We start from the raw sequence: 27,593 nt of genomic DNA, 5'->3' as shown, positions 1-27,593 counted from the left end.
CTGTGACCTTTACCGACTCAATCAGCCTTTTGTGTTGTGTTGTATTGTATTGTGCTGTTTGCATGGCCTGCCCTGCAGAAAACCCATGAGAATGTCGGATGCCGGAGCCACTGCCGTAGAATATGCATTGTAAGAACGCTCTATTAACCCTTTCACTGCCACGCGACAGAAGGTTAACCCTTTACTATCACATGACCGACGGTTAACGGGCTGTCGTGTGGCAGTGAAAGGGTTAACCTTCTGTGTATTGTCGCAGTGAAAAGGGTTAACCGTTTTTGGTACCGACACATTTGAACCGATACGGTACCGGTACCCAACGGTACCTTTTTTCGGTACTTTAGTCTAAAAGAAAATTATCCAAACTTCAAATAACTACAATTTCGACCGTTTTCGGCTAGCCATTGCTCCAACTGCTTTGTTGTTGAATCAAGTCAAATCCTAGGTAAGCATATATTGTGCGTGTGAACGTTGACATGAAAAGAAAAAAGGTTAAAATTCGTTTTCTTTTTTTGGTATCTCACTTGAATCGATACTCGGTAGTACCGACGTGTTTCGGTTCGGTACTCTAAAAGTACAGAATTCGGTACCCATCCCTTGAGTGACTTGTGTGAGTGAGTGAGTGAGTGAGAATATCTGTGTTTGTGTGTGGTGTAGGGCTGCAACGATTAGTCGACATAATCGACGATGTCGATCATAAAAACTCGTAGACACAGAATTTTTGCGTCTATTAGTCGTAAAAAAAATTAAATATTTTTTTTGCACTACCTATCTTTGTGAAAGTGGCTTCTCAGCTCTGGTCCAGCTGAAGACAAAGCAGAGGAACAGATTGGACATTGAGCATGACCTCAGAGTTGCTTTGTCTACCATCACCCTAGGGCTGGGCGATAAAACGATAACGACAACTATCGCGATAAATTATTTCCTCGAAATAAACATGAAACGTGGTCGCAAAGTTTCGATATATCGATTTTCCAAGCTTGGCTCCGTTCAGCCTCGGCTCAGCACACTCACTAACAACAACCAACGTTACGTGATGACGTGCTTACGCACAACAGCTAACAACCAATCAGTGAAGGAGATGGCCGAGAGCGAAGTAGACCCGGAAGGAGGTAGGACTCACTCAACAACAAGGCTTGCTAGGCTAATTAGCTTGCACGGCGATGTTTTATATATTTACGTGCCGAGTATGTGTGTGGCGTGAATTCTGAGGCCACGTTTATAGTAGTGGGGGTATACAGTGGACGTCGTTTCAATATATTGTGGCGGAAGAGAGTATTTTAGTGTCATATTTAGCACATTGTCATGGAATACACCATTTAGATACAACAGGCTGGCTAGGATAACTAGCTTGCACGGCACTGTTTTATATATTTACGTGCCGAGTATGCGTGTGTTTTGAATTCTGAGGCCACGTTTATAGTAGTGTGGGGTATACAGTTCGTTTCAATATATTGTGGCGGAAGAGAGTATTTTAGTGTCATATTTATTGTCATGAGATACTCCGCTTGTCGGCTAACTGCTAACATGCGCGGACTGATGACGACATCAACTCGACTTGAGACATTCGCAGCAGCCTAAGAAGTTAATTAAACTTGACAGACATTATATCGACGATAATTATCGATATCGAATTATATGAAAATAATTTTATCGCGATAACGTTTTTGGTCATATCGCCCAGCCCTACATCACCCCAAACTTTGAGACTCTTGTCAGGAGCAAACAACATCCCCAGTTATCCCATTAGTTCCCTGGGATGTTAAGCTAAGAAGTCTGCTAAGAAGGATATTATTTATTATTATTATTATTATTATTATTATTATTATTTCATTGTGTTTTTAGCCCTAGTTGCACTTTTGTTGCAACCCCACCAGTTATCCTCCCATTAGTTCCCCCAAACTTACTGTCGGTCTGTTATGTTAAGCTAAAAAGTCTGCTAAGAGCCCGGAAAAGGAGCCGCGCCCACAGGAAGCAGAGATGGAGGGTGTGACAGAAATAATCGTTAGATTAGTCGACTAATCGAATGACAAAAATAAACGTTAGATTAGTCGACTAATCGAAAAAATAATCGACAGATTAGTCGACTACCAAAATAATCGTTAGTTGCAGCCCTAGTGTGGTGTGTATAAGAGTGACAGAGAGAGAGAAAGAGAAAATATAGACTGTGTTTATGTGAGAAAGTGAGAGTGATTGTGTGTTTGTGAGTGTAGAAATATGTGTCAGATTGAGCATCTGTGTGTGTGTGAGTGTAGTCAGATGTGTGTTAGATTGAGCATCTGTGTGCATGTTCATGTGTGTGTGTGTGTGTGAGTGTAGATGCGTGTCAGATTGAGCATCTGTGTGTGTGTTCATGTGTGTGTGTGAGGGTCAGATTGAGCATCCGTGTTAGTGTTCATGTGCGTGTGTGTGAGAGAGTGTGTGTAGATGTGAGTCAGATTGAGCATCTGTGTGCGTGTGCGTGTTCATGTCTGTGTGTTGCCACTTATTTTACCTAGGGGAGCTGAATGTGGGTCACAGAGCACTTACACACTCCTCAGAAATGTAGCGTCGTCCCCCCTCCCCCCCCCCCATTTCATTTTCCAGGACGTTTTACAGCCTGCTGTCCAGAACGCCAACTGTCCCAGATAAATTTTTCAGTGACATTTTCTATAATTCAACAATTAGACCGAGCCCCAGCCAGCCCCATCTTCTCCGCAGGAAATCATGTCGATGCCGAGAATTATCTGCTCTTTGGTCATTTTACTGGAAGCTTTGAATCCACTGGTTACCTTATATGGGCCCGTGTACAACTCCCCGAGATCTGAGGGGCTTCACACCTCATGCTTTGTTTTATATCTAGGCCGTTAAAGATGTCTAAACACAAAGGGAACGTGAGTGACGGGTCACGTTGCTGTGATACATGGCTTTGTTTGATCTCCGCCTCGAAACATGTGGTCCGTGTGGGAACAAGGCCCTGGCCATTGTGTCTGGGCCGTGGCGACAGGAGAGGTCCTTGTCTCAGCCTGGGAGACCTTTGGCGGTATAATGAGGCATCTGGGACGGTGTGGCAATGCTTTCAGCTTGCCCAGGAGTGACGTCACTCCCCCTCGGCTGACGCAAGCCTGCTGGGGGGAGCTCCGAGCGTCAGGCAGCCTGTGATCTGCCGGTGCCTTCTGGCCGAGAGACGGATCCATTATACGCTTCTGAAAACGCTACGTCACGTGTGCGCCGTGACTCGTTCGCTTGACAAGCAACCCGGGTCAGCCTTCTATTGGTCGGCCAAATGTGTGCGATCGATGAGGCTTTCACCCCCCCCCCCCCCCCCCCCCCAGATTGTGTCATCGAATGCAAACGAGCGTGCGGGAGGATGAGGAATGAAAACGTGCAGATGTTTGATGAAATGTGTGTGGTGTAAACTAGGCCAAAGGTTGGCTGAGACTAACGGGTCTCTCCAATAGACACCACTTGACTCCCGTCTGCTCGGGGTAGAATGCAACACAAAGCTCAAGTATCCATTTTCTTCATACTGCTGATGATAACCTTAGTCAATCAGAAACCAAGAGAAGCTGGTCAGACTTGGAGAGAAGAACAGCACTTCACTCACAGTCTACAGTCCTGAGAACAGGCTCCCAGAACAATGCCGCTATGTGAGGCCTCAGGCCGGGCATTCACGACTACTGCATTTTAGTAGTCATCCACCACTCCCAAAAAGCAGTTGAATAGTCAATTAGTCAATTCATCGCAGGAGATGTAGACTTTTTTTCTCCACCTAATAACAATGATCAATCGTCAAAAGGGTCTCGAAATAGCCGAGTCCTCGATTGGCTCCGATAGGCTGTTTACAAATGAACCGTGATCCGCCATGATCCGATTGGACTAAACCTAAACTAAACTGAACTGCAGTAACAACACGACTGCTTTCTTGCCGGGATAGCAGGAGTCTTTCCTCCTCAAAAAATGCCTTAAATGTTGTTTAATCAAAATGGCATAACGTAGAAAATGATTCTTCAAACTAATCTATGTTCAACAACAACCAAAGTTATGTCCACCTTCACTCATTTTGATCGTTGACTACTCGACTATGCTGTGAAACCCCTACATAGCCAGGGCTTACCTTTCACTTCTGTCCTCACTCAAACTATAGAAACCTTAGGCTTCAAACCTCATGACACCGACTGTAGAGTGTGTGTGTGTGTGTGTGTGTGTGTGAGAGTGTATTGCTTGCTAATGTGTGAGGGAGTGAATACTTGCTTGCTAGTGTAGTGAGTGCATGAAATTCATGAATACTTGCTTGCTAGTGTGTGAGACTGCTTGCTAGTAAGTGCTGGTGTGAATACTTGCTTGCTAGTGAATGAGTGAGTGAATACTTGCTTGCTAGTGAATGAGTGAGTGAGTACTTTAGGGCTGTCTTAAATACTTCGAAGCTTCGTTCGATGCCATGGGATTCGAATATGAAAATAAAATTCGATTATGTAAAAAAAAAAATATATATATATATATGAATCTTTTTTTTTTTTGCAAAATCAACTCTGCCTCTCTTTGTTAACTACAACAAGCAATGCCGTTTGTTATTTAAGATTAAGGTCGGACTCGGCACTGACAGATGTGTTCATTGTGCTGCTTTTATAAAGCCTCACGGCTTACAATATTTCATGAAAGCAAAGTGTTTAGTTTGTCTAAGATTTAAAAAGGTTTAAACTTTACAGCACTGACAAAGTTGAACAAAGTGCTGTACAAGTCCCACAACATAATTGTTTTTTAAATATATATATTACATTTTCTTCATTTTTTTTTTTTATTTATTTCGAAGCTTCGAATTAAAATCGAATCTCGGCCCAGAAGCTTCAAATTCCAAAAAAAGAATCGAAGGTAAGCCCTAGAATACTTGCTTGCTAGAGAATGAGTGAGTGAGTGAATACTTGCTTGCTAGTGAGCGAGTGAGTGAGTGAATACTTGCTTGCTAGTGAGCGAATTAATGGGTTATTGCTTGCTCAGTGAACTTACATGTGTGTGGATGTATACAAGTGTGTCATACAAGCGTGTGTATGTAGGGTGTATAACATCACAGCATTATCAGTCACACTACTGCAGTATTAGGAGGGGCTGGACACGTTATCATCAGCTTTTGTTTTTTTTGCAGATGAACATTCCCTTGAGCGTGGAAGCTGTGGTATGTAATCTGATTCTTTTTTTTTATCCACTTTTTTTCTCCCATTTTCTATTTTTCTCCCATCCCAATTTCATATCATCCAATTCAACCCTCCCCTGTCTCGAACGCAGTTTCTTGCCTCCCACAAGCCGGCTGCAATGTGGACTAAGTCATACATAGCACGAGTCCCCTCCGATACCCTAGGTAGCAGCAGTCGCATCTTTTCACCTGCGCGGCGTGATCTTTCAGCGTCAGGGGTCTGCGCTTTGGAGGGGCGCCGCCCCATGGCCCCATCGCTTCCTGATTCTACTGCGCAGGCGCACCAACCGACCTGTAGGAGTCGCTGTCCACAACGCCCGATCCCCACCCATCAGTTTCCCACCCCCTAATACTGCCAATGTGTATTAGTACGGACGACCAGCTAAACTGAAAGCAATGTGGAGCGCTGGGCTCGAACAGGCGAACCCAGCGTCTCCAGTATTCGTGGTGAGCACCACGTAGCCGCTATGTAATCTGATTCTGAAATGTATCATAAAAAACAATAGTAGTTTTATTTAAACACTGTGTAGGCTTTGCTGAGGCTCTGACTGAATCTCTTCTCTGGTAGAGGAGCGTCAGAGACAATCATTAGGCCTACATACAGTACATCCAAATAGGGAGGTACATTTGTTTTTTTTTGATCCACTTTTTCTCACATTTTTCTATTTTTTCTCCCATCCCAATTTCGTATCATCCAATTCAACCCTCCCCTGTCACGAACGCTGTTTCTTGCCTCCCACAAGCCGGCTGCAATGTGGACTAAGTCATACATAGCACAAGTCCCCTCCGGTACTTGAGGTAACAGCAGTCGCATCTTTTCACCTGCGCAGCTCGATCTCTCAGTGTCGAGGAGTAACGCGTGGGAGGCTCACGCTGCCCCCGACACTTCCTGATTCTACTGCGCAGGCGCACCAACCGACTTGTAGGAGTCGCTTGTTCACAACGTTCGATCCCCACCCTTCAGTTTTCCCTCCCCGTAATACGGCCAATGTGTATTACTGCGGACGACCAGCTAAACTGAAAACAATGTGGAGAGCTGGATTCGAACACGCGAATCCTAGCGTCTCCACACTGGTGGCGAGTGCCTTGCCCACTACACCACCTAGCCGCCCTGGGAGGTACATTTGTTTACGTGAAGCCGGCATCACGTAGCGACAGTGGTTCAGGAGGTAGAGCAGTCGTCTGGTATTCCAGAGATTCCCGGTTCGATTCCCACTCCTCCCGGCAGTGTGTCGAAGTGTCCTTGAGCAAGACACTTAACCCCTAACTGCTCCCAATGAGCAGGTTGGCACCTTGCATGGTTGCCTCTGCCGTCGGTGTGAGAATGTGTGAGTGAATGGGTAAAATGTGAGGAACAAATTGTAAAGCGATTTGGATAAAAGCGCTATATAAATGCACCATTTACCATATACGTGGCAATTTCACAACAATCGCCACAAGCCGGAATATTACTCGCGTGCCGTGACTTGGAGAATTCCATATCATCTGGGCCTTTTACATGCGTGCATCTTCCCCCGGGGTGTGGGGGCTGCGGGACAAACACTGGAATGACAAAGGGGGGGCTGTGTGCCGCGGAGCTGCCTATTGTTTAGTGTGCGGCAGCCGGCTACAGTAGCTAGCACTGCTTGGCACCACCACAGCCAGGCCTCTCGGGGCTAAGCCTGGCCCCGAGTAGGGTTGGGTACCATTCACATTTGAACCGATACCGGGAACCGGTACCAGTTCCTGGAATTCGGTATCGGTACCCGACGGTAACGTTTTTGGGTACTTAACTCTCTGTAATAACAAATAATTTTATTGTAAAGAATAAGTCAACATTGTTATTTATTTAGAACATTGTTATTTATTGTTGTAACACACCACACTAAATAAATCACATGATCATGTATTATGTTTTTAAATGCTTAAATATCAACATTATCTGGCCATCCTAAATATTATCAAATTCCTCTGATCTCGTCTGGTCTTTCCAAAGACCCAAGAGACGGGACAGTAATATATCTATATTTGTGGAAAATGCTCCCTCTTTAGTATATTACACTCTTATACTAAACATGTAAAGGTACCGAAATGTGGTACAGATTGATCTAGCGTGAATCGGTACTCGGTAGCGCTGATGTAATTGGGTCGGTACTAGGTGGTAGCCTACCCTTAAAAGTACTGAGTTCGGTACCCAACCCCAGCTCTGAGAGAATCTCCTCTGCCGCACTGACATCAACCACACTAACGTTACAACTAACCTAAAGTTAGTTTAGGTTCGTGTTAACGTTAGATAATGTACAAAATAAACGTATTCCGCTGCTATAGACGTCGCTCTTTTATTTTGAAACCCCCCAGAAAGGAAGTCATTATATTAGCTTTAGTGTTAGCTCCGGTTAGCTCCGAGCGTGCAGTAGTTAGTAGTATATTATCAATACCAGCCATTGGATTACTGTTTTCTAAATTGGGGAGGCTTTTAATCGTCAAGGTAAGAGGATTTTAAGTCATGGTATCCATAAACTTCAATCGGTTCGGATCCTTTGAATGAATGAGAATGTAAACAAACACGGCTTCCACGTAGAAATCACTGACTGCGCTCAGAGGAGTCGTTCGGCAAAAAATAGTTCCGAGTATATCTGCTTAGAAAACGTAAATCGAATTCAATTATTTTTTATATCTCCACGTGGCAAATACACAGGTCACAACATGTTTACAGGAACGTTTTGGAGTTGTATTTGGAGTGTATTTGGTGACTGTAGGGCACTGTAGGGAACGTCAGGCTCTAAAACTCCCCCACTTCCAGTGATGAAGCTAAGCTACGCTAACGGAGCGACTGTTCCCTAAGCTAAATGCACGCACAGAGACAAAAAAGGTATGTATTTTCTTGTCTAACTCCAGGGAAGATGTTAAATAAGCTAATTTCCCAAAATGTTAGAGTTTTCCTTTAAAGCTTGAGATTGTTCCTTCTGTTGCAGAGTTTACCTTTATCTGCAACCTTTGTCAATCAAGTTGTACATGTTTTAATGGATTGTTATCCTTACTCTTCTTGTTGTTTGCCTTTTTTTTTTGCATGTACACTTGACGTGACTGTAAATGAGGGAAACCTCAGTTGCCTTTTGAATTTAAATAAAGGTTTGAAATGAAAAAACACACACATCTCCTCCTCCTCCTCCCCCGAGTCCCTCTGGCCGGCGCAGCGCATCTCTCTTGACATTAATCCACATTTCAGTTGCAGAATAAAGTAACGTGCATTCTCTTTCATTTAGTAAAGTATTTCCAGTGCGAGTGAGCGTGAGCGGGCACACACAGTTGTGCCCTTCCTGATGGCTTGTCGTACAGAACTTGTAAGTCGCTTTGGATAAAAGCGTCAGCTAAATGACTAAATGTAAATGTGAATGTAAATGTGGGTGATATGGCCGAAATATCATATCACAATATTTTGTATTAGTTTTGACGGTATAACTGTATTTGAAATTACAATGTGATATGACATATTTTTGTACTCATTATGTTGCAATACAATTGCCATGGTGCTACATCATTCAAAATTATCTATTTTATGTCACTTTCTTTTAATACTGCTGCGAGGGAATTATCTTTTGATTTCACTTGAAAATATGCAGTATGTATATATATATATATACGTGTGTAGAGAGATGAGTTTTTTTTTTTTACACTGTCCGACTATATCATGGATTACGGTATTGTAAAAATCCATATCTTTGCATGGATCCATGACGGTGTACCTCCCAGCCCTAGCGTGTCCCAACTCGTGCCTTAACCTCTGCCTCAGTAGGTCACAGTGTCAAGCCTTTACTGCAACTGTCTGACAAAGTCTTGGGTTACCGATGTACCATAATGGACCCTGTTCATATTGGAACAGATGTATTACAGGACACCGTCTCCCCAGAGTGTCTGTCTTTAGTGTCCTGCCATGCATCCACAGGACAGTAAGTGGTCAGTGACTTGGCACTGTCTGAGACGTATGACCCCCTGCTGTACTCTGATACCTGTTCACCTACACAATGAGGTTTTCAGGATGTCAGACATCTTTAATAACCGCCGGTAAACCAAACGGTGGCATTACGATGTTGTGAAAAGATTATATCCTATTGATTGCGCCAATTGTCTGAATTTCCTGGCTAATAAGCGACAAACAACCTCAGTTTCTAAGGGGATTGGCTTAGTGGGGTCATAGTGTAGCCTGGCACACAAATTATGGTTCTGACCTGTGTGGTAGCAGGAATAGTGTGTATGTGTGTGTGTCGGAGAGAGAGAGAGGGAGCATATGAATTAGGCCATCAGGTACCGGTGTTATTTGTGACAATACAATGAAGTTCCCCAAATTTCAAGTTAGGGTTTAAAAGTAGATATTATCAGCCAATAATAATGAATGATTATTATCAGATACTTTTTGATGTGTCATAGATGGGTACACACAGCTGTAACTAAACCATAATATTGGGTCCACTCCATTTAGGTGTACCAGTGCCAATGCCAGGGTCCTGGTGTTGTGTGTTCTCACTCATATGGCTCTCTCTGGCACACCTAAACGGAACGGAGCCATTATATTAATGATACCAACCACGGCTGTGTGTGTGTCCATCTATAGCCATCTATGACACGTCAAAACATTTGCTGTGAAAAAGGGTCTAAATACCCATCTCATTGTATTGGCCTAACATCAGCAGCATCTTTGGGATATCTCGTGGGGTTACCGGTTTTCTCCTGGTTAAGAGTTAAAAATTTAAAAATAAATAAATGGTTTGATAAAAACCAAAGTGAAAGTAGTGGACAAGGCGGTTCCACCAGGTGTCAACTTGTCCAGGTCACGCGGGGACTATTCCAAATATCTCCGGAATGGAGCCTGGTGGTGAGTTTCCAGTCAGATAGGCCAAACATACCCATCTCTTCCTGCTGGTCTATTGGTACTGGCTCGTTGGGAGGAAATTCCTGAATCTGTTCAATATCCAACATGTCAAATTCATTGAAACGGGATAGCACGTCTGATAAACGTCTTGTAAAATATCCGAGACCTACCATGGAAACAGAATTCAGTCGCTCACCGATATAGCCCAAGTCTCTGTAATTGTTAAGAGTACCTGAATTAACTAAATATTTGCTCTTGGCAGCACAAGGGTTTATTGTAGTTTCGGCTGCCCTATGTTTTCAGCTATAGCCTAGTAAAAGGCCATAATAATATGGTATGTATTCTATTACTATTGCTTGTTTTCTCTTCTGGGAAGTATTCAGGTGTATTGAGCTCGCCAGTATTAGGCTATATTACGGAAACACTTAAGAAGGGCAAACATTAGCATTATGAGCTCATGATGATCCTGGTCTAAATTATAGTGCTGCAATTTCGCACGTATAGCAAAAGCTACAGGTGGATTCTTTCGGCACAAGTAACAATTGAGTTACAAATTGTTATCGTTACATTGTAATAACAACAACAACCTATTGCGCACAACTCGATTGTAATAACAATGTAACGATAACCATGTGTAACTCAATTGTAACAACAGCAATAGGTTGTTGTTACAATAACCATTTGTAACAACGACACAGGCTGTTGTTACAATGTAACGATAACAATGTGTAACTCAACTGTAACAACGACACAGGCTGTTGTTACCATAGATATATATATGGTTGTTACAATGTAACGATAACAATGTGTAACTCAACTGTAACAACGACACAGGCTGTTGTTACAATGTAACGATAACAATGTGTAACTCAACTGTAACAACGACACAGGCTGTTGTTACCATAGATATATTATGGTTGTTACAATGTAAAGATAACAATGTGTAAGTCAATTGTAACAACGACACAGGCTGTTACAATGTAACGATAACAATTTAACAAATGTTCTCGCCGCTTGTTCGTTCAAAAAACAAAACACAGATATTGACATATATAATCTACAAGGCTCGTGATGCATCTTATCGAGACGGTTTTGTTCCTTTTTCTCACAAAAGCAACAAATCGCACGAGCCACGCGCCCCCATTACACGACCAATATAGACCAGTTGCCGATCGAATGCAGGCAGAATGTGATATTATAATTGATAACGTATCACAACATATTTAACGCGAATGCTTCTCGTCTTGTGACACCGTTTGGACCGTATACACAAGTAGATTTCCGCGAGTCACTTGACAGCAGCCCCTCTGCAACAAGGCCGCGTTTTCATAACACGGAATTTTGAGCGATGAAAAAAAACGCGACAAAACGCAGTAAGAAGAACAGTCTTATCGAAAGCGACAATGTTCAACGACACAAAAGCACGTATCTTATCGACGGAACGTTTCGCATCTCCCTAATGTAGAACCAACCGTGCCGACATAGGAGAAGACTCAAAGCAGGAAATAAAGAAAGATATCCAGAGGGGCTCCAGCAGCAGCTCGCGCCGGAGCTCACTACGTTCTCACCTGAACCGGGCTGTGCGTCGGTCCACTCCGTCTCGCGCTAATCCCTCTTCAGATGATGACACTCATCATGGTCCCAGCTGTGAGATTAATGACAAGACAGCTGTGTGTTAATGTTAAGAAGACTAATTAAAGGGCTTTAAAGGGCCAGGCGCGCGCGCACAACTCGCGGAGCATTTGACCAAATTTTCACCCAAGCAATCTAATCACCACACCCATGGAACTGGGAACATGGCAACAGCGCTGCGCGGAGGAGGGGTGCGCTCCGAGGAATGGTGCACGTTTTTCTATCCGATAATAATTATAACACGTTTGTGTATATCGCCAGTGAGTCGGAACCTTCTTCTATTTGTGATTGTGTTTTTATTAACATCACAATAACACCTCCGTGTCTAATTAAACCACGTTGGAATTGGTCGCGTCACCTACAGGGGATAATGGTATGGTCCGGCAGCCCCCTCAACAAAAAGAAACAGAATGGGATACAGGAAACAAATTGTAGACCAGCCTCGGTGGCGTTTGAAATGGACTTCTAAACATTTCGTGTTTATGCATTTTACACACCAATAAGCCGAGTGTTTAGACGTAGTCGTACTGATTGATTGAACATTTTATTAACAGATTGCAGAATGGGTACAGTACAGCTCAATACACACAATTGTTAAGGGGATGCAGACCAGAGAAAGACTTTCGTCTTGTTTACATCAGGGTCCCCCATTTTCAATTCATCATAACACGACATACAGATACAGTATTGCTATCTACACATTTATGACATACCAGATTTGCAAATACAGTACTGTTTGTGATACAAAAATAGTCTAAAAAAGAGAGTATATACATTTGACGTAGAAACTGTACATTGGAGGAGGTTGGGTAGGTGGGGGAGGGGGACTGTACATTGGAGGTGGGGTTGGGTAGGCGGGGTGGGGGAAACTGTACAACTGTACAAGCAAAACTGTACATTGGAATATCGACGAAACCATACTTGGTTCCAAGAGGTTCCTGACTGGTGCCTATCATAGCGGGAGGTGAGGGGTGCAGAGGGAGAAGTCACATGCACTTATGTTTTAAAAAGCATACATTTGTACTTTATTGTTTGCATTTTGTACTTCACTTTGTACTTAAGGTTGTACTTTAGTTTGTATATTTTGTATAGTGTTTGGCCTTTAGTCTTTTGACCTTTAATTGTATGAAGCACAATCTCAGGGGGCTCATACAGATCCAAGCATTACACAGTAATATACATTTAGTATGCCTATAATAAACAACAAGTTCATTGATATTCTATGTTAAAAAAAATAATAGTTAGAAGAAGAATATGTAAAAATGTGTTTTATTTATAAATATAGTAACATCAGTAATGTCTAAAATCATGATGTCACAAATAGTACATTTTTGGAATGGGAGAGCTGAGCCTGGTCTCATCCCGGGCACACCGCGCTTAGCAAGAGGCAGTAGGCTTGTTGAAAAGGATTTCTCTTCATTAGGATGTGATGTATTTTTAATGGGGCCAATGAAAGGGAGCGGTGAGATAGGCTTCTCCTCATCTCTGCACGAGTCATAATCAATGGAGGAGAGATGAAAGTTGGCCATCCCGCGGAATGGCATGGGGTCAAGTTAAGTCTAATTGAATTCATACACAGCAGTAGATTAAGCATGCCAATCCGATTTCCCCCCTAAATGCATTATGAGGATTAGGATTAGGATGATAGCGGAGAGACATATTGTGGGGCTGGTTTGTTGCTGGTGTAGAGTCTGTTGTTTTGTTGTTACTTGGGGGGATAACCTGGGAATAACATGCAGTTTAAGAATACATGTTATTACTATGGATTAGGACAGTCCAATCATACATGTTATTACTATTGTTTAGGACAGTCCAGTTATACATGTTATTACTATGGTTTAGGACAGTCCAATCATACATGTTATTACTATTGTTTAGGACAGTCCAGTTATACATGTTATTACTGTGGTTTAGGACACTCCAGTTATACATGTTATTACTATTGTTTAGGACAGTCCAGTTATACATGTTATTACTATGGTTTAGGACAGTCCAATCATACATGTTATTACTATTGTTTAGGACAGTCCAGTTATACATGTTATTACTGTGGTTTAGGACAGTCCAGTTATACATGTTATTACTATGGTTTAGGACAGTCCAGTTATACATGTTATTACTATGGTTTAGGACAGTCCAATCATACATGTTATTACTATGGTTTAGGACAGTCTAATCATACATGTTATTACTATGGTTTAGGACAGTCCAATCATACATGTTATTACTATGGTTTAGGACAGTCCAATCATACATGTTATTACTATGGTTTAGGACAGTCTAATCATAGTTATTAGTATGGTTTAGGACAGTCCAGTTATACATGTTATTACTATGGTTTAGGACAGTCCAATCATAGTTATTACTATGGTTTAGGACAGTCCAGTTATACACGTTATTACTATGGTTTAGGACAGTCCAATCATACATGTTATTACTATGGTTTAGGACAGTCCAGTTATACATGTTATTACTATGGTTTAGGACAGTCCAATCATACATGTTATTACTATGGTTTAGGACAGTCTAATCATACAGTTATTACTATGGTTTAGGACAGTCTAATCATACAGTTATTACTATGGTTTAGGACAGTCCAATCATACATGTTATTACTATGGTTTAGGACAGTCTAATCATACAGTTATTACTATGGTTTAGGACAGTCCAATCATACATGTTATTACTATGGTTTAGGACAGTCCAATCATACATGTTATTACTATTGTTTAGGACAGTCCAGTTATACATGTTATTACTATTGTTTAGGACAGTCCAGTTATACATGTTATTACTATGGTTTAGGACAGTCCAATCATACATGTTATTACTATTGTTTAGGACAGTCCAGTTATACATGTTATTACTGTGGTTTAGGACACTCCAGTTATACATGTTATTACTATTGTTTAGGACAGTCCAGTTATACATGTTATTACTATGGTTTAGGACAGTCCAATCATACATGTTATTACTATTGTTTAGGACAGTCCAGTTATACATGTTATTACTGTGGTTTAGGACAGTCCAGTTATACATGTTATTACTATGGTTTAGGACAGTCTAATCATAGTTATTAGTATGGTTTAGGACAGTCCAGTTATACATGTTATTACTATGGTTTAGGACAGTCCAATCATAGTTATTACTATGGTTTAGGACAGTCCAGTTATACACGTTATTACTATGGTTTAGGACAGTCCAATCATACATGTTATTACTATGGTTTAGGACAGTCCAGTTATACATGTTATTACTATGGTTTAGGACAGTCCAATCATACATGTTATTACTATGGTTTAGGACAGTCTAATCATACAGTTATTACTATGGTTTAGGACAGTCTAATCATACAGTTATTACTATGGTTTAGGACAGTCCAATCATACATGTTATTACTATGGTTTAGGACAGTCTAATCATACAGTTATTACTATGGTTTAGGACAGTCCAATCATACGTGTTATTACTGTGGTTTAGGACAGTCCAATCATACATGTTATTACTATGGTTTAGGACAGTCCAATCATACGTGTTATTACTGTGGTTTAGGACAGTCCAATCATACGTGTTATTACTATGGTTTAGGACAGTCCAATCATACGTGTTATTACTATGGTTTAGGACAGTCCAGTTATACATGTTATTACTGTGGTTTAGGACACTCCAGTTATACATGTTATTACTATTGTTTAGGACAGTCCAGTTATACATGTTATTACTATGGTTTAGGACAGTCCAATCATACATGTTATTACTATTGTTTAGGACAGTCCAGTTATACATGTTATTACTGTGGTTTAGGACAGTCCAGTTATACATGTTATTACTATGGTTTAGGACAGTCTAATCATAGTTATTAGTATGGTTTAGGACAGTCCAGTTATACATGTTATTACTATGGTTTAGGACAGTCCAATCATAGTTATTACTATGGTTTAGGACAGTCCAGTTATACACGTTATTACTATGGTTTAGGACAGTCCAATCATACATGTTATTACTATGGTTTAGGACAGTCCAGTTATACATGTTATTACTATGGTTTAGGACAGTCCAATCATACATGTTATTACTATGGTTTAGGACAGTCTAATCATACAGTTATTACTATGGTTTAGGACAGTCTAATCATACAGTTATTACTATGGTTTAGGACAGTCCAATCATACATGTTATTACTATGGTTTAGGACAGTCTAATCATACAGTTATTACTATGGTTTAGGACAGTCCAATCATACGTGTTATTACTGTGGTTTAGGACAGTCCAATCATACATGTTATTACTATGGTTTAGGACAGTCCAATCATACGTGTTATTACTGTGGTTTAGGACAGTCCAATCATACGTGTTATTACTGTGGTTTAGGACAGTCCAATCATACGTGTTATTACTGTGGTTTAGGACAGTCCAATCATACGTGTTATTACTGTGGTTTAGGACAGTCCAATCATACGTGTTATTACTGTGGTTTAAGACAGTCCAGTCATACATTTGTGAACACGAACAACTCTCAGAGAACATAATATAAAATATGCCACTTTACTATACCATGAGCACATAAGCATGGAAGGCCCCAGTGGAAATCAAACCCATAACCCTGGCAGTGCTTGTGCCATGGTCTGCCCACTGAGCTACAGGGCCACTAAGACTTGAACCAAGTCTGAGACCATTTGAGATTTGAACTCATATCTCATCCTTATCATATCCTTTTATCTTTCTGATTCCATTTATTTACTAGAACATGGTTCTTGCTTGTCTATCTGTCCCATCTCTATCTGTCCTGTGTGTGTTTACTGATGAAGCACTCTACTGTAGCCCTAATCAAAACTGCCCCCAGGGGATTAATCAAGTTTTATCATATCATAAACTGCTCTGGTCCAATAACGTAACCGCTGTATAACCTAGGCCGTCGTTTTAAATCAGAGGAGAGAGGTGCAGAGGACTGTGATGGTATCAAATATGCCATCCTGGAAATGTGGATAATAAGGGACTTATGATGTCATAGCCTTTAATGTAATGTAATTACACTTGCATAACAAGATGGCGTATAAGGTAAGGTATGATATCAGACATGCTATAGCTCACGTGAGGTGTTAGAATCAGCAGATAAAGCATATATTCATGGCATTGAGGATACAGATACAAATGGTTTTCTCACCTTTTGAGTGCGCTTAGAGAAACACGTCAACATTCTCCAGAGATGGACAAGGAGATAAATACCAGTTTTCTCTCTGTGCCTTCAGTGGAAAGTTATCCAGTTGCACGCTAGCCTAGCTGAGCACAAATGAATGGAAGCAGATACGGATCAGCTATCCTACTGTTGGCCAAAAACACCTCTCCTGGAGTTTTAAGTTAGGCTAGTGGTCCGTATCCGCTTCCATTCATTTATGCTAAGCTTGGCTAGCTTGCAGCTGGATAGCTTTCTACTGAACACACAGATAGGTATCTATCTTCTTGTCTGACTCTGGAGAAGATGGTAAGCACATTTCCCACAATGTAGGCGCGTTCCTTTAAGGGGAAATTAAGTTAAGCAAGGTTAAAAAAATTATTGACAAAGATATTCAACTGTGGGTGATTTTCTGGGGGTAAACAGTGTTGGGGTAAATAGACTGACTGATGTTATAATTAAATTACTAGTTTAACCAACATTTCCAGTAGTTCAGTTAGTTGACCTACATTCACATCTTAGTCATTCTTTTGTATTTCACTTACACATTACACAGTAGACATTTTAATTTATCATGTATAATCATATTACCCTTATCCTTTTAATAAAGATTACACCATATTTTACACCATATCAGACTCTTAGTTAGCCAACACTGGGGGCGCTGGTACATTCTACTATTCTTTGTTATATTCTTTACTGCCATTCTGCTATTATTATTATTATTATTATTATTATTATTATTATTACTATTTCTCATCGTCTTTTTTCCTGCTTGTAACCCCCCCCCCCCCCCCCCCCCCCCCATTGTCTATGTGGTACCTCCAGAATTGACATCGAGTCAAGGTTCAAGCCTTAACTCTCTCTTGTAGACTCTGAGGCTCTTTCGGCAGGGAGTTGTCCTCAGTATATTGATATCTATCTATCTATCTATCTATCTATCTATCTATCTATCTATCTATCTATCTATCTATCTATCTATCTATCTATCTATCTATCTATCTTTTAAGTGGAAGATGGACGTGTAGGATTTCAATGTGTACTGAGACAGTATAGGCAGGGTTGTGGCGACATAAGAGAGGACGATCAACAGAGGATGATATCGCCGTGGGTCACGCAACCAAAGCGCTCCGTTAATTCACGCGTGAAGTTACTCAACAAATTGATTCATAGCTGCTCAAGGTAGATATAAATCATTCCCAGCAAGTAGTTGCAGCTGTAATCATGTAGATTTTAGTATAGTCAGTACATTTAACAGGCTTTTATTTTATATATTTATTTATATATTATGTATCATCATTATTGTTATTCTTCTTCATATTATTGTTCTTATTCTTCTTATTGTTATTGTTTTTATTATAATTTTCCACAATTGTGTTCATCAAGAGAGGTCAAATGAACAGAGGGATAATGTGATTTGATTGGTTGCCTCTGTGCACCGTGCACTCTCCAGTGAGCAGCAAGAGACCCAACTCATTAGCTAGCTGAGAACCAGAGTCAAGGTGTCCCACAGACAGTACATCCTTGACCAATCAGGTCCCCTGACCCATTGCTTGGCAACCAAAAGGAGAGGGAGGGAGCAAATTGACAATGTAAAAATAGAACATCAATAGCCTGGTGTCTGAAACGCACACACACACACACACGCACACACTGCCAGAGCTATAAATAACTTCCCAGAGCCGAGAACAGGTAGGGTTCGTGTACAGTATCTCAATTGTCTTCTGTCCATGACACCTATTTCAATTAATGCAAACTCACAGTGGCTAGTGTCCTAGTAATATATTGAATGTACAGTTAAACCTAATGAACTGGAACTGTTTGAATTGTGGGGGGTTGGAGTTCGCATTTTAAGGCTTGGAGGAATAGCTAAGACTGAAAAGGGCTTTTGTTCATTTGTCTGGTCGTTAGGCTACATTGTAAAAGCTCTCCCTGAGCGCAGAGCAGGTAGCGTTTATGTGTTGAGAATGTCTGTTACCATCAGTCCATGTCAGATCGTATGTTTCCAAAGGCTACATTATGCAAACCCACCATGGCTCATGTCGGGCAACTGATTTTTATGTACAGTAGTACAGTAGTGTTCAATAAGTTCTGTGGAACCGTTTGCATATTTGTGGGATTCATGATGAATAACCACAGACATTACCGGAGCCATATGATCTCATCATTACAGCCCATATCAGCCCATTGTTAAAATGTACCACATTGAATAATAGGTATACAATGCATCTATCAGATTAGATTAGATTCTAAATGTATTGTCATCATACAGCACAAGTACAGTACAACGATCCAACCAGAGTACAAATGTAGCAGTAAAGTACAACAGCAATATACAATGTACAGGTGATTAAACTGGGTACAAAATATACAAATTAGTACTACTGAGTGTAGTGCTAATCAGATCTATGTACAGAGTTGTAGTATAATATGTACAGTGATACAGGTATAAAGACAGTATGGTAGTAGTCATACTGGCCAACAGCGTATCTAGAGTAGGACATGTACAGATAGATATAGTATCTAGTCTACAGATATGTAAAAGGGCAGGTAAGAACAGATGGGTGCGGATAGATATATATTGAGAATAAATATATATTTATGGTACATACAGCATTATTGTACATGCTATCATACAGAGCTATGGGTTATATGCAGGTGTTCAAGTAAGTATAGAGGGGTTATATGCAGTAACATGCAGTAAGCATCTATCAGTAACACATAATAAAGAAATACACCAGTGATGTTTAATCCAAATCTCACATAACTCCTCTGACATGAACCCAGTGTGTGGGTGATGGAATCAAGGAGAGATAATGAACCATCAATCTAAAACAGCTTCTCCGATACCTATTTTTATAATATGTTCCCATTCTTGTCCCCATGTGGCGTCGCAACCCGATGACCTACATGTAATACTTTCAGTGTATCAAAGGCAATTAAAAGATGTGGCAACAGTAGAACCTTAAAAGGCTATATCAGGGCCGTCTTATCCAGCAGACATATCTCCAGGGGAGGCTGGCCGTTGCCAGGGCAACGCTCACAAATGGCAACTGACGTCAAGAAGGTAGGAGAAATACCAGGGAGAACCAGAGCTGCTATGCATAATGGATCATTGAAAAAAGGGCCCTCTTGAAGAGTGCTAAAGTGACTTAAAATATGTGCGCCTCATCAGGCTCTCTCTCTCTCTCCTATGCTCGCGTAGTGGTCCCCCTCGGTGTGGACACGTACCCATCTGGCACCTGGGATCACACCAGGACTGGCTTCACCTGGCATGTGTTGCAACCGTACGCTCTCTTCTCCCAGGAGTGACATTATTTTCTGTGATTCCACGAGAAAACAGATCAACCGGCACCGTTACAAGTCAAGGGATCCGTAACCACAACCGCCACCCTTCTAGGTTCTGTGATAGAAATATTATCATGTCATGTAGATCTGTGTTAAAATACATATTCTATCTCTGATAGCCCTTGACTAGTTAATATGATCAACTACTGTAGTATACAGCTCAAAGACACTAGACAGTCTTAACAGTGTCTCTTAAATACAGCCAAAGGGCCAGGAGATATGAGAGGTCCAAGGTATTTTCCTCTCCAGTTCTAGTTTGAAGACATAACAAAGCCATAGACCCATTCTTTGTTTTAATTCTTCTCATCTTTATTATTATATCTGGTATCTTATGTACGTCATGTAAATGATGTATTTAATGTACATCTTGTTCTTGTCACTTTCTGGTCAGGCACTCGTGTGTCTCTGATGATAAACTGATCACTTTTTCTATGGCCATGGAAACAGAAATGTTCTATATTTTTATACAAATTGACTCGATCTGAATTCATACAGCTTCACTGTTTGGCTCATTTTAATATTCCACAAGTTCTCAAGAGATGAGTCTGTGTGGTGGTTCTTGATGAATCCGTTGAATTCCAGAGCCTGTGGACAGACGCTTTGCTCCTGTCCCTGTGTATGGTTCTTGTGTAATCTCGGTGCTATTGTTGGCCCGTGAGAGAGACTGTCACGGATGCTGGCAGCTCGCTGAAGTGCCCTCATCAGTACTGTGATAAAGCCTCTCGTGTAGTGTTGGGAATCACACTCTGGAGAAGCGTGACACTGATTATGGAGCCCCAGTTTGCTGATGGGAAAAGGCCAGGTTCTGTAGCCTACCTACCTACCTCCCCTCGGACGCACAGCATGGGGTCAGAAGTGACCTGGAAGAATGATCTTGTTTTGATATCTTTGCATGTTATGCATTTTGAGACGCTAACTACATTTCGTTGTACTCTGTACTTGTACCCTGTTCAATGACAATAATGTTGAATCTAATCTGATCTAATTGTATTACTCAATATTTAATTCCTCATATGAATATGAAATATGAATTCCTCAACTAAGAATAGGAATATGCAATATTAATTCCTCCACAAAGTTGTTTTCTAACATCACAAACACACATTTTAATGTTATTTTATTTTGTTTTTGTATCAATGCATAGCATGGGTAGAATGGTTAGAATTATGGATGTCCGATATTATCGGCCGACCAATATTATCGGCCGATATCGGCAGTAAAATGTGATATCGGAAAATATCGGTATCGGTTTAAAAAAAGAAAAAAACAATAACAATATTTGTTATATATATATCCAGTGAAATTATTAGTTACCTGAAATTATTCAGTTTTTTGGGGGGGGAAACCCTGCATATATCGGTATCGGTTGATATCGGTATCGGAAATTAAGAGTTGGACAATATCGGAATATCGGTATCGGTAAAAAAGCCAATATCGAGCATCCCTAGTTAGAATGCATAGCATGATGTTTATTACCGGTGGTAGCTACAATACCACTGTATTCTCTATGATAAGGTTGGTTGTTCTTCACTGGTATCTGTATATTTAAGCCCTAGTTGCAAAATTACCATAATACTGTATATCCTGTTTCACCCCAGGTGAAAATCTGCATAAAATGTATACTAAATCAAATCAAATTTATTTATAAGGCCCGACAACACACGTTAATGTCCCCATGGGCCGTACAAGTCTTCTTTAAACAAGTCAAGAAGAAAACATAACAATAAGTCAAGAACAGAACAAGAACACCATAAGGTCCAACAAATTAAAAATAAATGCAAATAAATGAAAGAATCTAGAATACCTAGGTAAATGGAATATTGCTCCACTTCTACAAGGGCTATTTGTATATTCTTGGTATCTAGGTACATCTATGGATCTATTCTATGAATGTATTCACAGTGTCAGAAATATTGTGTCTATTACTAGGCTTGCTTAAATTGTGATGAAACAAAGGAGAATATTAATTATGATTTTTCTTTGCATCTTTGACAGTGAATAACACCATGATAATAATGACCAAACTTACTCCTCGTTCAGTACCCTCTTGAGATCATGTGTAGAAAAAATCTAAGGAAATTAATAAAGGGAAGATGATAAAACCGAAGGTTCTGTAGATATAGTACTGAATTCTCCCATCCGGACCAATGCAATTTGAAATATTATTATAGAATAGATGCTTATACATTACTTTATTATAGACAATTCGCACATTTATATATATATACATATAGTATCTTTCAAATGCCCGAGTTCAATTTGAATTTTAGTATCACCAGGCGTGCATAATAAATAACAGATAATAATATCTACTGTAATCGACTGTACTTTTTTATTTCTCCCACAGTGCAACCGTTTTGAAACTAATTTCAGATCTAATTGTTCCTACATGCTAACAATAGAGAGGAGAAACTAACTGCTTTTCAATATTTGTCAAAAACTTTACCTTTTGTGGCTTATTATCGCGAATAATACCAGTTATTGACATATTCATAATTCAACTCTGAAATTTGAACCCCCATAGAACTTGAAGGGAAATGTAGTTCGGAAAAATTCCAACGCTGATTGCCAGCTATGCATCCCCTCCACAAAATAGCTGCAAAAAAACTACAATTCCCATGGTTCAAATTTTTAAATGGTCGCCGTCCTCCCGATAGACTTCAGCAAATCGAGAAGGTAAAACGATATAATGACACTTTTAACCTATTGCTAAACTAACGTATTGATGATAATATACATTCTACATGCTTTTGTGACATGTTAGTGATGTTAATACTTGAAAACGTTTGATTTTAAAATCGCAATTTTTTTGCATTACTCTGATAAATATTGTGGGGGACAATAATGGACAATAGAATTCACATTCATATTCTGTCACCTCCATGTTCATTGTTATGCACAGGGTGTGGTTAGAGGGCATTGACGTTATGTAGTCACACGGGTTGACGTGATGACGTATTCGTTTGTATTAAGGAAGTAGGAAGTAAACATGACACGTTACGTGTATTGCATCTAAACAACCGTCTGGCAGTCTGTTTGTTCCGCATTCCTACAGTGGTGACCCTGATATTCGTTTTTGGACGCTTCCAAAGACTGGATTACATTTTTTTCTTTTTTGAACAAGCAAACATGGCTGTGCAAATGAAGCTACCGGAGTTCTGGGAGCAGCAGGCTGCTGTTTGGTTCGCGCAAACGGAGGCGCAGTTCGCTATACAGAGGATAACAGCGGATGATACAAAGTATTATTACGTGGTATCCAGAGTAGCACATCTGCTCTGGAATCCTCCGGAGGATAGTAAGTACGACACACTGAAAGACGTACTGCTGGAAACTTTTGGTCAAACGGAGTCTGAGCGTGCACGTCAGCTACTGTCTTTGCCGGGCTTGGACGATGCTAAGCCATCGGAGCTAATGGATCGAATGTTGGCTTTACTACCAGGCAACCACAAGCCTTGTTTTATCTTTAAGGAGCTATTTCTGCAGCAACTACCATGGCAAGTGCGGTCGGCTTTGGCTAACTCTCCCATTATAGACTATCGGGCATTGGCTAAAGAGGCTGATAGGTTTTTCTCTGCTACACAACAGTGTCAGGTGGCTAACAATATTGTGTACCAGGTGGATGACTCTCCGCCCCCTGCTGTTGCTGCTGCCCTGTCCAGAGCCCCCGCCCCGGCCCAGAGACAAAAGCCCACAGGTATGTGTTTCTACCATGCACAGTTTGGCTCTAAGGCTAGAAAATGCCTACCCCCATGTAACTACCCCCATGCCAAGGGGTCGGGAAACGAGAGGGCCAGCACCCGCTAGCTGCCATGAGTGTTGGCCATGAAGGCAGTTTATTATTTATTAGAGACACACTTTCTGGGCGGCGTTTTTTGTGCGACACTGGGGCCACTGTGAGCGTTTTACCCGCATCTGTTTTGGATATACAAGCCGGAGTACGGGGTTCACCACTAGAGGCGGCCAACGGCAGTCCCATACGGACCTATGGTGAACGGCATGTGACATTGTGTTTGGAGGGACAACATTTCTCATGGACGTTTGTTACCGCTGAGATGTCTAACCCATTGTTAGGTGCAGATTTTTTGTGTGCCCATGGGCTGCTGGTGGACATTAAAAACCGGCGCTTGGTCAGCGCAGAGACTTTTAGCTCATTCCCATGTGAACTCAGTGGTTCTAGCTCCTCAAGGCTGTCCAGTACCCTTACTGCCTCTGAGTTCTCGAGTATGTTGGCGGAGTTCCCAGTTCTTACCATGCCAACTTTTTCAGCAGCTACAGCTAAGCACGGTGTGGAACATTATATACCGACTGCAGGCCCGCCAGTACATGCCCGTGCACGGCGCCTGGATCCAGGTAAACTGGCTATTGCTAAAGCGGAGTTTGAGGCGATGGAGTGCCTCGGCATAGTGCGCCGGTCCAATAGCCCCTGGGCCTCGCCACTCCATATGGTGCCAAAGGCCGCCGGAGGTTGGCGCCCGTGTGGTGATTATCGCCGCCTGAATGATGCTACGACCCCTGACCGCTATCCTATACCACACATTCAGGACTTTTCATCTCGCCTTGTGGGGAAGGTCATATTTTCTAAAGTGGACCTGGTTCGTGGTTATCACCAGGTGCCGGTGCAGTCACAGGACATTTCCAAGACCGCGGTAATCACCCCTTTTGGGCTTTTTGAGTTCCTCCGCATGCCTTTTGGGCTCAAGAACGCTGCCCAAGCATTTCAGCGCCTCATGGACAGTGTGTTAAGGGACCTGCCTTTCCTGTTCATTTATTTAGATCCTCATCGCCAGCTCCTCCAGGGCTGAACACATGGTTCACCTCCGCACACTTTTTGAGCGCCTGAGTCAGCATGGCTTGATTCTTAACCCAGCCAAGTGCCAGTTTGGACTGCGAATAATTGATTTCCTCGGGCACCGCATCACAAAGGATGGGGCAGTGCCTCTGCCATCGAAAGTGCAGGCTGTGAGCGAGTTTCCGCAGCCCTCCACCGTCCGGGCACTACAGGAATTTTTGGGTATGGTGAATTTTTATCATCGCTTTGTGCCTGGCGCAGCCCAGCTCATGCAGCCCCTCTACGAGGCACTCAAGGGCAAACCTGCTAAGCTCACTCTCACCTGGACGGAGGAGATGGAGGGAGCTTTTAAAAACACTAAGCAAGCCCTGGCTACAGCGGCCATGTTGGCGCACCCATTACCTGAGGCGCAGATCGCTCTCACAACCGACACATCGGATTATGCTGTTGGGGCAGTGTATGAGCAGCTAGTCGATGGTCACTGGCAACCCCTTGCCTTTTTTAGTCGGCAGCTCAGAGCCAGTGAGCGCAATTACAGCACTTTTGACCGGGAGCTCCTCAGCCTCTATCTGGCGGTACGGCATTTCCGTTTCCTGTTGGAGGGCCGACCATTCACAGCATTTGTCGATCACAAACCATTGACCTTTGCTATGGCCAAGGTCTCAGAGCCATGGTCCGCTCGCCAGCAACGCCAGTTGTCCTCCATCTCGGAGTTTACAACAGACATCCAACATGTGGCCGGGAAGGACAACCCTGTCGCCGACTGCCTCTCTCGTGCTATCATCAGTACGGTCCACCTCGGGATTGATTATGCACAGATGGCAGCCGATCAGCTTTCCGACAAGGACGTCCAGGCATGTAGGACCACCGATACAGGTCTTCAGTTGGTGGACATCTCTTTTAATGACACTGGTTCTACACTCCTGTGTGACATCTCACTTGGGCAGCCTCGCCCTGTTGTCCCTGCCGCTTGGAGGAGGCGTGTTTTCGACGCCCTTCACTGCCTTTCTCACCCGGGCAGGAAACCATCTCAGCTGTTGGTGGCAGCCAAGTTCGTCTGGCACGGTCTTAAAAAGGATGTTCGGGATTGGGATAATTCTTGTCTAGAGTGTCAACGGGCCAAGGTACACCACCACACCAAGGCCCCACTAACCCCTTTCAATGTGCCTGAAAGGCGGTTTGATCATGTGCACATAGACTTGGTTGGGCCACTGCCACCATCACACGGTTGCACCCACCTCCTTACCATGATTGACAGGACAACCCGTTGGCCAGAGGGCGTGCCACTATCTTCAACTACATCTGCCGACATTGCACAAGCATTCATCGGCACCTGGGTTGCCCGTTTTGGTGCTCCATCGGATATAACCTCCGACCGGGGGCCTCAGTTTACATCGGAGCTCTGGAATGCTGTGGCCCAGGGTCTCGGGGTAAAGCTGCACCGTACAACGGCTTATCACCCTCAAGCCAATGGACTGTGCGAGAGGTTTCATAGGTCAATGAAGGCCGCATTCAGGGCCAGTCTTCGGGACAATGGGTGGGTTGACAGACTTCCGTGGGTCATGCTGGGCCTCCGATCAGCCCCTAAGGAAGATCTTCAGTCCTCCTCAGCTGAACTGGTTTATGGGCAGCCATTGCGAGTCCCCGGGGATTTCATGCCCAACACCACAACGCCTTGGTCTGCTGGCCAGCAACGGTCTGTTTTCCTGGACAATGCCAAGGTATTTAGGCCGGTGCCTACGTCACAGCACATTGTGCCCCAGGCTTATATTCCACCGGATCTCCATACAGCAAAGTACGTCTTTGCCCGCCATGATGCCCATCGGTCGCCACTACGGCCACCATATGAGGGGCCTTTTCGTGTTCTGGAGACAGGGGACAAGTCATTTGTAGTCGAAATAGGAGGGAAACCGGACCACATTTCAGTGGACCGTCTGAAACCGGCTCATGTGGACCTGGACCGTCCGGTTCCTGTAGCTCAGCCGCCGCGGCGCGGCCGCCCTCCGGCCATCAAAACCTCAGACCGCCCTCCGGGGTCTACGGGTTCCACCATGACGCAGGGTTTCCCCCTGGCCGTTAAGTCCTCAGACCACCCTCTGGTGGTAACTGGTCCCGTCGCTACACAGACTCTGGACACCCGAAGCCGCTTCGGCAGGATTTTACGGGGTCCTCAACGGCTCATGCTGCCAGTTCTTGTGAATTCTGGGGGGGCGCATGTGGGGGACAATAATGGACAATAGAATTCACATTCATATTCTGTCACCTCCATGTTCATTGTTATGCACAGGGTGTGGTTAGAGGGCATTGACGTTATGTAGTCACACGGGTTGACGTGATGACATATTAGTTTGTATTAAGGAAGTAGGAAGTAAACATGATGACACGTTACGTGTATTGCATCTAAACAACCGTCTGGCAGTCTGTTTGTTCCGCATTCCTACAATAATGTCATTTAAGGGTCGGTACCGACCCCGTGGGGGGGAACAGGATATTACATCTATGTTGCTTTGGAACCCTGGTCTAACTTAACTCGCCCTAGTGACTGGCTGGTTCTTCAGGTTACGGTACCTGTGCCAGGACTGATCTTGGATCTTGGCTTTTAGTATTAGTGCAGTGCACTCATGGAATCTCTTGC

At 42.5% G+C, this 27,593-nt stretch overlaps 1 protein-coding gene across 1 annotated transcript in view; it reads right to left on the bottom strand.

The window, feature by feature from the left end:
* Window positions 1-11,767, bottom strand: part of LOC311224146 (guanine nucleotide-binding protein subunit beta-4) — a 36,373-nt gene extending 24,606 nt beyond the window's left edge. The window contains exon 1 of the mRNA XM_084309003.1: window positions 11,585-11,767. The gene's annotated coding sequence lies outside the window, so the exon portion shown is untranslated. The remainder of the gene's footprint in view (window positions 1-11,584) is intronic.
* Window positions 11,768-27,593: the final 15,826 nt, after the last annotated feature.

The sequence above is a fragment of the Notolepis coatsorum genome (assembly GCF_963971535.1).
Source record: "Notolepis coatsorum genome assembly, chromosome: 2".
NCBI classification, from domain to species: domain Eukaryota; kingdom Metazoa; phylum Chordata; class Actinopteri; order Aulopiformes; family Paralepididae; genus Notolepis; species Notolepis coatsorum.
Note: the sequence above shows the minus strand (reverse complement) of the source record. Positions and strands in the feature narration are given on the sequence as shown.